Source organism: Panthera tigris, chromosome C1 (genome assembly GCF_018350195.1).
Source record: "Panthera tigris isolate Pti1 chromosome C1, P.tigris_Pti1_mat1.1, whole genome shotgun sequence".
In the NCBI taxonomy this organism is placed as follows: Eukaryota; Metazoa; Chordata; class Mammalia; order Carnivora; family Felidae; genus Panthera; species Panthera tigris.
This window is the reverse complement of record NC_056667.1, coordinates 75,414,682-75,428,059: the sequence shown is the minus strand read 5'-3', so window position 1 is coordinate 75,428,059 and position 13,378 is coordinate 75,414,682. Positions and strand designations below refer to the sequence as shown.

General features: G+C 44.6%; 1 protein-coding gene across 2 annotated transcripts in view; it reads right to left on the bottom strand.

The window, feature by feature from the left end:
* LRRC8D (leucine rich repeat containing 8 VRAC subunit D) overlaps nucleotides 1-13,378 on the bottom strand; it is a 122,471-nt gene that overhangs the window by 87,852 nt on the left and 21,241 nt on the right. The window contains exons 1-2 of one of the 2 annotated variants that reach the window (XM_042997816.1): nucleotides 12,530-12,547; nucleotides 12,212-12,363 (exon numbers count right to left, since the gene is read on the bottom strand). The gene's annotated coding sequence lies outside the window, so the exon portion shown is untranslated. Of the gene's footprint in view, nucleotides 1-12,211; nucleotides 12,364-12,529; nucleotides 12,548-13,378 lie in introns of those variants that run through there. The other variant, XM_042997815.1, reaches the window with a different exon arrangement.

Genomic DNA, 13,378 nt, shown 5'->3' with positions numbered 1-13,378 from the left:
GTGGCGAAATTAAGACTTTCAGAAAGAAACTAGAACAGTTGCCTGGAGAGAGAATAGTATTCTCAGACTTAAGCTAAAAGGGTGAATTAAAAAAAAAAAAAAAAAAAAAGTCTCATGCAAACTGTTACACCCTGTTTCTTCCTGTGAAGAATTTTCCAAGCATTAAGTTGTGTAATAGCTTAATGAAGAAAAAAGGAAATGCCCAAGTTTCTCTCAAATATGTAATAGCATAGAGAAAGATTAGAGACTTAATTTTAAAAAGAGTGTCCCATTACCTGTTTAGGCTTGTTAAATTATTACAGTAAGCTCTGGAGCTACTCACCTGATCTGGATTCACTTTTCTTTTCTTTTTATTTTTTTTAACGTCTATTTGTTTTTGAGAGAGACAGAGACAGTGTGCAAGCTGGGGAGGGGCAGCGAGAGAGGGAAATACAGAAACTGAAGCAGCTCCTGCTGCTCCTGAAGCAGGCTCTGTCAGCACAGAGCCCGACGCGGGACTTGAACTCACCAGCCATGAGATCATGACCTGAAGTGAAGTCGGACGCTTAACCGACTGAGCCACCCAGGCACCCCATCACATTTTTTTAAATCTTTTTAAAAAACTTTTAATGTTATTTATTTTTGAGAAAGAGAGAGAGCGCGAGCAGGGGAGGGGCAGTGAGAGAGGGAGACACTGAATCCAAGCAGACTCCAGGCTCTGAGCTGTCAGCGCAGAGCCCGACACGGGGCTTGAACTCACAAACCGTGAGATCATGACCCAAGCTGAAGTCGGACGCTAAACCAACTGAGCCATCCAGGCGCCCTGATCTGGATTCACTTTTTCTTTTTAATCTTTAAAAATTTTTTTTAATGTTTATTTGTTTTTGAGAGAGAGAGCGCGAGCAGGGGAGGGACAGTGAGAGAGGGAAACACAGAATCCAAGCAGGCTCCAGGCTCTGAGCTGTCAGCACAGAGCTGGATGTAAGGCTCGAACTCACAAACCATGAGATCATGACCCACGCTGAAGTTGGACGCTCAACCAACTGAGCCATCCAGGCACCCCAATCTCGATTCACTTTTTAATGCTAGCTAGAACTCTAGGGCTTTAAGATGTCATCCCTGTTTGTTTAAGATTTTATTTTTAAGTAATCTCTATGACCCAATGTGGGGCTTGAATTTACAACCCCAAGATCAGGAGTCACATACTCCCCTGAATGAGCCAGCCAGGCACCCTGTCATCCCTGTGCTTAACAGGAATCAGACAGTTTAAACAGCTTTGAAAAGTAAATGTTCATCCAGGGGAAGAACATTCCCAACTGAGCCTTCAGTGATGAAATGCTTCAAACTATTTCTGGTTTCTCTACTAGCAAAAAAATCAAGGTGTAGTGAAGGAGATGGGAAGGAGAAAAGTCTTTTGAGGCAAGATGCTGGAAGTAATGCTCACCCTTCTTCGACTGTTGAATTCTCTTCCACAATGCTATTTTTTGATGAGGAGGGAGAAATACACCCAGTGAAAATAAAATCCAATCATACAAGGGAAAGAAATACCACAGATGATGAATGCAAAGACCTCCTACTGCCTTTACAAAGTGCCCTGTGAGGTCTTGGGGAGCCAAGGTACACACATGCAGCAAACCTACCCTGTCATCGCCCTGCACCACTCACAGCCCCATGCCTCTCTCCTTTCCTCCTGAGCTCCTGGGTGCAGGCCTGCAGTGGATCCTGGGCATGCTATCCAACAGCTGGCCTGTCAACTCCCCAAAGGCACTGGTGAGGGCTGGTATCAGAGGGACTCCTGAATGATAAATGACAGGAACCTAGCTTCTCTTACTCTTCTGGCCACTCATTTTTGTCTAATAACGAACAGGTCTCGCAGATGTTCTGGGACCTACGGGAGACTCGAGGGGACATGAATTGTAATTTTCTCCCCTGAAAGGTGAGGACGGCGAGGCTCAGTGAGATTAGTGGACTTCCCCAAGGCCGTTGCCTGTTGATGGGAGAACTCAGACCCCAACTTGGGCTCCCTAACGTTCAATCTCTTAGCTCCTTCTGTGCTCCTTTTCCTTCCTTCCCCCTCATCCTTAGGTTCCTTAAATCACCATCTAAACCTAATGTTTCAGGCAAGGCTTTTGGGTTTTATTTTAAAAGGTCAGTCATGGTATTTATCTTACTGTATGAACCAGAAGAAAACCCCACCATCAGCACCTAATGCCAGCTGACAAAACACCAACTGATACATTTACTCATCCTAAATCCGTGAGCTCCTTTCTCCAAGTTTATTGTTACCAAGTCTCAACTATCATCTCCAGGCCCCCTCACTCCCAGATTTCATCGGCTCCTACTTTACTAAGAAAACCCAAGCCATCAGGAACGAACTTTCTCAGCTTCCTCCTCTTCCACTAGCACTCATCTATAGTTACACATATCTTCTTCTTTTTTTTAATGTTTATTTATTTTTGAGAGAGAGAGAATGTGTGCATGAGTCAGGGAGGAGCAGAGAGAGAGGAAGAGAGAGAATCTCAAGCAGTCTCCATGCTGACAGAACCCTCCCTCCCGACGTGGGGCTTGATCTCATGAACTGAGATCATGACCTGAGCTGAAATCAAGAGTCAAGTCACTTAACTGAGCCACCCAGGTGCCCCCACAGTCAGATGTATGTTCTCTTCCTCTCCCATCCCAAAGGAATGACTGTCCCTGTTCCCTCTCACGATACCTCCTTTGATCGTGCATACACTCCAGATCATATCTTTTCTGAAGCCTTACTCCATCACTCATTCTCTCTTCTTCTACTTTTGGTTACTCTCTCCGCTTATTGTCAAACAAAATACAAGCTCTGGTCACAATTACACCTGAAAAATATTCCTTCATGGACAAACGTGTGCACACACGCTCCAATTGGTGCCTCCCCCTCAGTCCTTCCTCACCCTTGACTTAAGAACTCTTCCGACTACCTAATACCAACTGAATTTCTCATGGCCAAATCCAGGCTCCCACTTTCAGTCTTTGCACTACCTGGCCTTCCCGAGGCCTCCCACAGACCTGAGAGCTTTTCTCTATTTACTACCCGGGTGCTTTGGCCAGTTCCTTACCAGAGCTTCAGAGAACTTATCTCTAAAAGCCAGTAACGGGGCTACCCGGGGGGCTCAGTTGGTTGAGTGTCTGACTTCAGCTCAGGTCATGATCTCATGGTTGGTGAGTTCGAGCCCCGCGTCGGGCTTTGTGCTGACAGTTCAGAGCCTGGAGCCTGCTTCGGATTCCGTGTCTCCTTCTCTCTCTGCCCCTCCCCTGCTCGCACTCTGTCTCTCTCTCCCCAAAATAAATAAACATTAAAAAAATATATATTTTAAATAAGGTAAATAAAAGCCAGTAACAATGATTTCAGGGGGTTTTATTCAAAGGACCATATGACAATAGACAGAAACAAGACAAAAACCCTAGTGCTCAAGCTTCCTATCGGTTTTGTTTGTACCATTTCCTGATCTTGTTTCGTTCTCCCCTTTTGTCTGTTGGTCTCTGGTCATAGGGCCATCCATCAGTGATCTCAGCTACATTCACAGCTACAGTCATCAGTTCCAGTCACTCCCCAAAGCACATCTCTGGCTGTGACTTCTCTCTAGGGCAAGGCCTCTCAAGATCAACTGAACGTCCCAGGGGCACCCCAACTTGACTCCAAACTGAAGTCACTACTCTCTCTCCAAACTTGCTCCTCTCATACTTTCCATTCTGACTAATGACACCATCAGCGAATTTTCCCAACCAGAAACACCAGGAGCCATCTTTCTTTTCCCTCCCCTCCCACTTTCCATTCAATCAGTAACCAATTCTCTCTCCTAAATGAGTTTCAAACCCATCCTCTCCTTTCCTTTCCCACCATGGTCAACGTAATTCTGGTCCTCACTACTTCCACCTGTGTTGTTTTAATAGTCACTGGACTTCTCCCTGCTTCCTTTTCATGTACCTTAAGACCATGACTTAAGCATTTATTTCATCTCTGGCCGGGAAAAAACACCACTAACCAGAAATAGCATGTGTAGCCCTGGACATGGCTGGATCAAGAATCGAGGCCAAGATGTACCTCCAGCCCCCTTTCCCCTGCACCATGACCTCTCTGCTCCAGTCACTCATACTCTATGTTCCTCGCACATTGAGCTCATCAGGGCTCCGAACCTGGACTATTTCTTTCATTTTTTCCCTTCTCTACAGCCTGGTAAGTAATCCTATCCCTCTAATAATCGGCACCAAAATCACCTCCTTCATGAATTCTTCCCTCACAAATAAGAAAGAATAAATCACTGCCTCCTTTGTGCCCGATTCTATTATTATTTATCACAACGTACTGCGGTAAAGTGCCTCACTTTCTAAGTTCCAGTTAATGACTTATGTGTCTATCTTCTGAGGTCGGGCACTGTGTCATATTCACACTATATCTTCAGCATTTAGAACAATGACTGGCACACAGCAGGTAGGAGGAAGAGAGAGAAGGGAAACTAAGATCTAGTAGTCTGGAGCTCAGCAAATGTCTGCTGAATGGATGAAGTAGCTTTGCTGTCAGTTATATTAGAATAATTGAATAAGAGAGGAGGCTGGTAAGACAGGTGGATCTGACAGCAGGTGAGGTGAGCATAAAGGAACCTGAATGAGAAATGGGAAATGTCAGCACAGATGAAGACCTCTCCTGAGTATGTAAGTTCAATCAGGTCAGTAGCTGGGGTTGTTATCATCAAACTTAGGTGAATACCTAATGAATCCTGTTTAAAGCACACTGGGAGAACAACTCCAACAGCCCAAGGGCATGGTCTTATCTGTCTAAGCAGGTTTTAGACTCTAGAACATTCTATATTATAACTTTATTGGACTTTGTGTAAGCTTAGTAAATTTCAGTAGACTGCAACCCTACATCCACAAAGCACCTATAAATAACTCCAAACAAAAGAAAAATAAAATATAGCCTATCACCCATATAATGCTAGACCTGATGGCCAAGAAGAATATCTTTGGTCCAGGCAACCAAAATTTGTCCCCCACAGTAATTTCACATTTACTTACAATAATATAAGCCATGTTATATACAACATGGTTTCATGCCATTTCATCAACTAAGGAAAAAGGACACTATTCTGCATAGGCATGCAAATGTTTGTTTATCAAATCAAGTGATCCAGCATTCAGGGTGACATGTATTAGAGCCTGGAAGAGGGATGAGACCAAGTGATCTGAGAAGAGTGTGGAGCAAAGTAAACGGGGAAAACCAAGTCAAAACTGGCAACGTTTTCCCAATAATAAACAGACATCTACAATCAACAGGTTTTCAAGAGTTTTCAGCCATGTATTACAGCATCACAAACGTTCACTCAAAAGCCATACTAGGAATGCACATCCCAGATCTATAAGTACATGCAAAGCACTAAAGAGGAAAGAGAAGCCTTTGAAGTGAGACCCCCCTACCCTACATAGATAACCAAGTGTGGAAGGGAGCCATGTTGCTAAAAAAATAAAACTGAGAAAGAAATGTAACGTAAGGAATGTTAAATTACATTACTAAATAATGCTCCCAGTGAAGTAAACACATTTCTAGAAGACGTCTGCAGGTGTTAAGAGTTAACACACACAGAAATAACAGCAAGAAATCTACCTAAAATAATGTATTTTTTGAACTTTATTTTTTTAATGTTTGAGAGAGACAGAGAGAGAGCGCGTGCATGAGTGTGCACAAACATGAGCAGAGGGGCAGAGAGAGAGGGGGAGAGAGCAGGCTCTGTGATGTCAGTGCAGAGCCCAACGCAGGGCTCAACCCCACAAACCATGAGATCATGACCTGAGCCACCCAGGTGCTGCTATTTTTGAACTTTTAAATTTATATCAATCTTGGTAATATAAATGTACATGTAACAAGACATATTTGAAAGCCATAATAATTTTAAAAGGGTATCAATGACCCAGGAACACACAATTAAGTCACCTAAACAAATGAGAGATCTCAGAAAGAGATCTCTATCAATATACACTTATATGCTAGAGGCAGCACCAACTGTAGAGAAAGAGTAGATTATCTCGGAAACAGTGTTGGTCAAATTGACTCACAACATGACCAGTTTTTAAAAAATAAAAATGCGCATGCTGGTGTGACTCAGTCGGTTCAGTGTCCGACTCTTGATTTTAGCTCAGGTCATGATCCCAGAGTCGTGAGACTGAGCTCTGAATCTGGCTCTATGCTGGGCTTAAGATTCTCTCTCTTCTGGGGTGCCTGGGTGGCTCAGTCGGGTAAGTGTCCGGCTTCGGCTGAGCTCATGATCTCACGGTTTCTGAGTTTGAGCCTCACGCCGGGCTCTGTGCTAACAGCTCAGAACCTGGAGCCTGCTTCAGATTCTGTGTCTCCCACTCTCTCTGTCCCTCCCCCATTCATGCTCTGTCTCTCTCTCAAAAATAAATAAACATTAAAAAAAATTTTTTTTAAAGATTCTCTCTCTTCTTCTCCCTCTGCCCCTTCCCCACTTATGCTCTCTCTCATTCACAAATAGTTTCTACCTCATATATTAAATTCCAAATAGTTTAAAAACTCAAGAGTAAACCTATAAAACTTGAATAAAGTGAGGGAAGACTAAACCATGGTATGATCCTAGAACAGGGAAGGATTCCTGAAATGACTCAATCACAGACCACAATAACATTAAAAACGGATGGGTTCGGGGCGCCTGGGTGGCTTGGTCGGTTAAGCGTCCGACTTCGGCTCAGGTCATGATCTCACGGCCCGTGAGTTCGAGCCCCGCATCGGGCTCTGTGCTGACCGCTCAGAGCCTGCAGCCTGTTTCAGATTCTGTGTCTCCCTCTCTCTCTGCCCCTCCCCTGTTCATGCTCTGTCTCTCTCTGTCTCAAAAATAAATAAACGTTGAAAAAAAAATTAAAAAAAAAACAAAAAAACTGATGGGTTCACCTACATTAAAATTAAAGATTTTTGTTGTTGTTAATGAAAGTCACCCTACACAGTTATCAGGCGAGTGACATACTGGGAGAAAGTGTTCACAATACCCAAAGCAGAGAAGGGATTCATTTCTAGAATATACAGGAATGCTAGAAGAATTCTTTCAAAGAACTTATCAGAAAAGGGCAAGAGACCTGATTCACAGAAAAGGGAAATTAAATTAAGCAAAAGGAAGGGATGCTCAACCTCACTTGTAGTCATAAAAAGGCAAAATTAAACTATGAGGTACAAATAACATCTATCAGATTGGCCAACATCAGGAAATTTGTTAATAAAAAAAGAAATCATCATGCAGTATTGGTGGCGATACAAACCTGCCAACAAACTGCAGAGTTCCCAGTAAAACCAATACGCTTACAGCCTAACATCCAGCTGGGCTGCTTGTGGCCAATATTGCCTCAAGACACTCTCACCAACAGAGTCAATATATCTAGGCTTTTTAGGGCAAAAAATGAATACATACTGTGCGAAAGCCAAAAATATTCATAAAAACCTTAACTCTTCCACGTCCCTAATCTCCTAATGCCTTTATATGCTCTGTGGCTGTAACTTAACCCCTGCTGAGAGGGCAAAGTTAAACTTAAGACTAAACGAAGTGTGATCATTTCTCTTCACTAGGGAGGTTAAGGACAGAAAGAAGCAGATATGAAGGAGGGACAGTTTTAGCATGGGGAATCAGAAATCTGGATCCCAGTCCAGGGCTTCACTTGTTTCTGTGAATGGGTAAACTATAATTTCTGCCTGCCTCAGTTTCCTCACCTATAAAACAGGGAGATTATCCACTGTGCACAACACCAGGAGGATTAGAGACAATCCATGTAAAGGTCTAGCACACATGAAGTGTTCATTAAGTAGGAAGTGATTTTTTGTTGTTGTTGTTTAATCAGAAAAAAAGACATTATGCACTAACCTTAATAAGTTTTGGTGCTCGGCCTATCCTGTCTTTAACAGAACACCAAAACCACAGAAACAGGCATGGAAACCAAAGAGACCGATTCAGTAGGAACTTATGTGTCCATTTTTTCCACCACAAAATAAGGAAAAATAATATCTCTTTCCACGTACTTATCAAAAACTGTAAAGGTTAAGGTTGAGAAGAAGCTTCTTTTAGCTTCTGGGAAATGAAAATAAGGCTGCTGCTGGTGGTACTTAAACCAGTGGCGATTATGCAACTGGTGTCAGAGTCCTGACTATATTAACGTAAGGAAAAGATATGCACAGAAGTAATGTAGGGAAAATGGTCTTACAAGAACTCCAGTTATCCATAACTGAGTACTTCTAAGACCTCAAAGTTGACCATGAAAAACAATTAACCTGGAAACAAAATCAGATTCAAAGTCAGGACTTTACACATCATCTATTTAATGTACAAGAAAGACGGAGATTGGTATCTTGATAATCTGATGGCTAACAGACTGTACATTTAAATCACCATTTCGCCAGCCCTAGCCCGGAGCAGTTGTTTTACTTTGGTCCTGATTTTCCAGCCCATGCACTTCAAGGTGCTGGCAGATTTCAGTGCACTGAACCCACGTCTCACATAGATATATACTCCTACTGTGTAAGTACAAGAAGATTTTATAGGCATTATTTACACTATATATTCAGCTGAGTGACACATAGTACCTCTGTCACTCAAAATTAGCAATCATCAGAAATAAGAAGTAAAACTCTAAGCAAATCAAAATCTTTGAAATCTTTAAGTATTAATAAAAGCTTCCCAATTTGCGTGAAGGGTTGAGAACCACTGCTTTAAAGCTTGCAATTTCCAATAGAAGACAATTTTTACTATATAATGGACATGAAAAAACCAGAGGGTTTTGAAAAAATGAAAATGCTAACACAATCAATCTCTACTCTAGCCCTCTCTTGGTCACAAACTTCTCCTTGGCATTTAACATCAAAGCTAGTATGCTTTCATTCCTATTCACAAGCTATTGGAACTGTCCCAGACAGACAGAAATGGCAGTCCATTGTTTATTAAGAAAAAATACATATTTCATTCCTCATTTATAAAAGAAAGACCACTTACTTTTATCTCTTTCCTCTCCCACCTTCTCCCCTTCTGATACTTGGTACAATTCTAAGGAACAGAAGTTATAGATCACTACAGATACTCTGTTGAAGACAAAATAAATATTGCATGCAGCATTTCCCAGTAAAAACGTACTCTCAATTTTATGTTTTTCTTAATGCCGCATAAAATATTAGCTAAAGAAAACCTTAACTTTAAGCATCACAAAGATAAGAAGAAATAAACTTATTTCCATCTGGAGAATACTACAAAATTACTCAACATAGAATTTAAAGCATACATGGATTTGCTATTGTTGTTCTGTAATATGACCTTTTCTTTCTTTTTTATAATCTCTATGCTCAACATAAGGCTCAAACTCACAACCCCAAGATCATGCTCTACTGACTGAGCCAGCCAGTCACCCCTGTGATATGACCTTTACTGTGGGTATCCTGAACTGGGGTGGGAGTTGCAGGGCTATATACGGTGGTAGTACGTTATGTATGGTAGTGGGCTGTAGAGACAGTCCCACACATCATTTTATAATTTATTATTTCTTTTCTGGGACATAAAGTGTTCTAGGGTTAAACCAGAAGTACTGCTTTTCTGCTCTAAAAATCAATCTGACCCTTCAAAAAGAGACAGTTTAGTAAGACTTGACATAAAATATCTGTAAATTAAAATATGCCATTAGAATTCTGGCAGCAGAAAACAGATCAGATTGATACAAACACAGCTAAATCTAGTGACTAACACAGAGGAAGTGTAAATGTCAGATGTGGGAACAAAACAAAACAAAACAAAAACCCCTCAGCTCTGGGTAGAGGTTATGGGAAAAGATCTAAAGACGTAGGTAAGGCCAGTCTGGAGTCGGTCATTACCAGCTTGCTGGGAACAGCGAAAGACCACCTGAATCAGCATGGACATCCCTTTCTCAGGCAGCAACTTTCCAGATTACAGATGTGCCAAGGACGTGTTCATCAAAAGACGTCCCAGCATCCCCATTTACGTAGTCCCATTTTACAAGTCCCATTTCCGCAGCTTCAGTTTCCTCTCTCCACAAAACAGAGTGAACAAGACCTGTTTCACCAGACTATGAAAGGGAGTAACAAATTATAAATGCGATCTAGAAAATGTGCTCTGTCAACAGAAAATGAAGAGCTCTTAAGATCAATTATCATTATTTCTGGGTTACTACTTAATATTAAATTTTCCTAGGGTGGGAGCAAATCCTGTCTCTAAACAGGGTATGAGTTTGGAGAGTCACAAAGGCTGTTCTATTTTATCTTGAAGCAGAGCGAACTGAAGACACTCCTCAAATAAATTAACGAACTGGAGAGCCAGGAGTATACTTGGGTATAAAAAGAGAGACAAAACACTACGGTTGTACAGGTCTTTCAAGAGTCCCTCTCACTGACTTGTTTTAATCATGTCATGTACCTGGCAAAGAGAAGAGGCCTAAACACGGACATATCACAATGAAATTCAAATTTAAGACATCCAAGTCCATCTATCTAGAGAAAGATGAAATTAATTGCTCAGTTCTCACAGTGTATCTTGGCTATTTACTGCTAACGCAATTATGCCAATTACTGATACTATCGCAACACTCAAAGCAGCTGCTTTCTAAAAGGGATTAAAGTTCTGAGGGACTATTGGAATAATGGGATCACGGAATTAAAATCACTGATGACAGGCATTAAAAAAGGGAGAGAGAGGGCAGTACAAATTTACCAGGCTACCTGACCACAGAAGATTTTCCTTTCAAAGCAAAATTAGTTATGTAGGGGAATATATTTTATTACAAAAGGTACAAATTAGAATAGCATAGCCAGCATATGACATCACGAATTTAAATCTACAGCGAACGCTGCTCCCTGATGAAGCTTAGCCTCCCCATAAGGTGAAGGAGTTAATAAGTGCACATGGTAGTGGGATTCTACACACTCCCTCCAACGCTGTAGAAAGAGACCCTTCTTGACTTGCCTCCCCTTTAGTCCTCTGCTCACATCCCTTCCTCTAAAATAAGAGTAGGAGGACGCTACTGGCTTTAACATTGTTCAAACATTGCATTTGAGGCCAATCTTGCCATTAAACTGATTCTTCTCAACTATCCAACCTCCGTTAGTGGCTCTCCACCAGACTGGAGTTTCACTAGGTAGATAAATATAGGCGGAGAAACAAGGCCAGGCTTTCATTAGGGGAGAAGTCAATTTGACTTAGTCTGCAGAGACCGGAGCTGCCAGGGAAATGAAGAAGCACTAAGCCTGCGCATGAAACCACCCTCTTCTCGAGCAGTTTGTGCTCTCCGCCTGGGAACATCCGAGAGGCAGCAAGACACAGATGTGAAATTATAAACTACTTGGTGAATGCGAGAAGTCATTCTCCATGTTCCTCTGATGGAAAATGGAATATAATGAATAAAGACGTCTGGCTCATACCTTTAAGAGTACCTTCTGTCTGAGCAAGGGAGCCTGGCTGAGAGAAACCACAACTGGAGTTAAGCAGCCAGACACCAGACTAAACACCTCAGAAGTAGCTGTCCCTCATTTCTGGTCGCTACCTTTCCAGCGCATGTCTACATCACTAATTCCCTCTGTTCTGAAAGCCTGGCTCCAACCACCCCCCCAACCCCCCCAAAAAAACAGAAACAAAACAAAACAAACACACCAACAGACAGCAAGGCTCCGCTGAGAAGGTGGGCTTTCGGAAGCCGCGCACCAAGACTCTTGCTCCCCTTTCCACCTTACACCTCGCTCACCGTCTCTCTCTCTCCCTAGGTCCCCACTTCTCACACGCTACCCTTCGTAACATCCAAGCCTCCCAGAGACTTCGGAGCAACAGAGCGCCCCGCGTCGGGCAGCAGTGGCGGGAGGAGGCGGCGGTGAGGGCGGAGAGGGCAGCTGGGGACTCGGGGAAGCCTCCCGGGCAAAGGCAGCCCCGCCTGGAAAGCGCCTGCCTAGGCTAAGTAAGCCCGGGCAGGTCCCGCAGGCGTCAGGCAGCCCAAAGCCCTCCCGCCCTCCAGGGGCGGGGGACCAACACGCCCGGGGCAGCAGGCCACAGTTGGGCAGAGACCCCTGGGGGCGAAGGCGGGCAGGGGGGTGCCACCAGGCTACCGCGGCACGCGAGTAAGGCTGCGGCGCGGAGCTGGAGAGCAGGCTCGGCGGCACCCAGGGGCGGCGGCCAGTGACAGCCCAGCGCCCGGCCCGCGGGCTCCCCGACCCGGCCCCACGCACCTGGACCAGGCGGCCACCCTGCTCCCTCAGGGCGCTCTCCGGGGACTTGGCTTCCGGGGGGAGGGGGACGTTCCGCAGGCTGGCACCAGCGGCGACAGAGACTTCACTCCTCCATCCTGGGACCCGGCACGTTACAGACAGCCGTGCACTTCCTGTTTGAAAACACAGGGGAGAGAAAGAGCGAGAGATCCGAGTGTTGGCAGAGTGGAGGGAGGGGCGCAGACCCGCGCGAGGGAGGACACAGGGGGGCTGCGGGTTGCATAACTACCGCCGCCCCCGCCCGCCTCGCCATGGTCCCTCCGGGCGCTGTCCTCTGACCCGCTACACCGGCTTCTGGCGAGGTGGCTCCCCGAGGCCCCGGGCCTCCCCCTGCCGGAGGCCTCGCGGCCGGAGCGCTCGCAGCCCTTCCGTTTCCAGCCCCTGCCTCGGTTCTCCCCTCCCCACAAGTACCGAGTCAATGGACTGCACGCTTCCTCCCGAGCGCGCAGAGCGCGGTGCCGCGTGTAGTCTGCCTCCGTTTTCCTCCTTTCCTCTCCTCCCTGCCCCCGCCCGTGGAACAAAATCGCCTAGGGGAAGGTGTAAAGACGGGACCCAGCCTTTCCAGGGAGTGGAAGATGGATTTATGCAAAATTGTAAAGCGCATAGCCACATCCCAGTATATTCACTCCAGCTCAGCAACTGAAAGACCCGAGGATGGGAGGAAATTACTTGTCTTGCGCCTGGCTGAGTCAAGAGAGCGTGCACACTGCCGCGAACTTGGGGTGGAGGGGCGGGGAGAGCGTTCCAGGGGGGCTACGGTCTCTAGGCGCACCAACCTCAAGCTCACAGTCCCCTAACATGACGGATACCAATCCCACACAGAAGACAGTGGTATAGTGCGTTCTTTCAATGAACAACTAAGGATTTCTCTGTGCTTGTGAAATCAGAAAGCAGTTCCAAAATTCTGAGTTTGGGTTGATTGTGCTACCCTCTGACTTTGGTGAACTTCGGGGTAATGTTTAAAAATTAATAAACAGATGGTTTAAGAATCTGCTATATGCAGAGCATGCCAGCCCTAGGAGTTTGTATGTGCGTTTAGTGCCTGGTTTCTGGACTTCCAGATGTGGATGGCTTCATCTGTACCCTCTCTGTCCTTGCACACAAATCTCTTGGGTTACAAGGTACTTA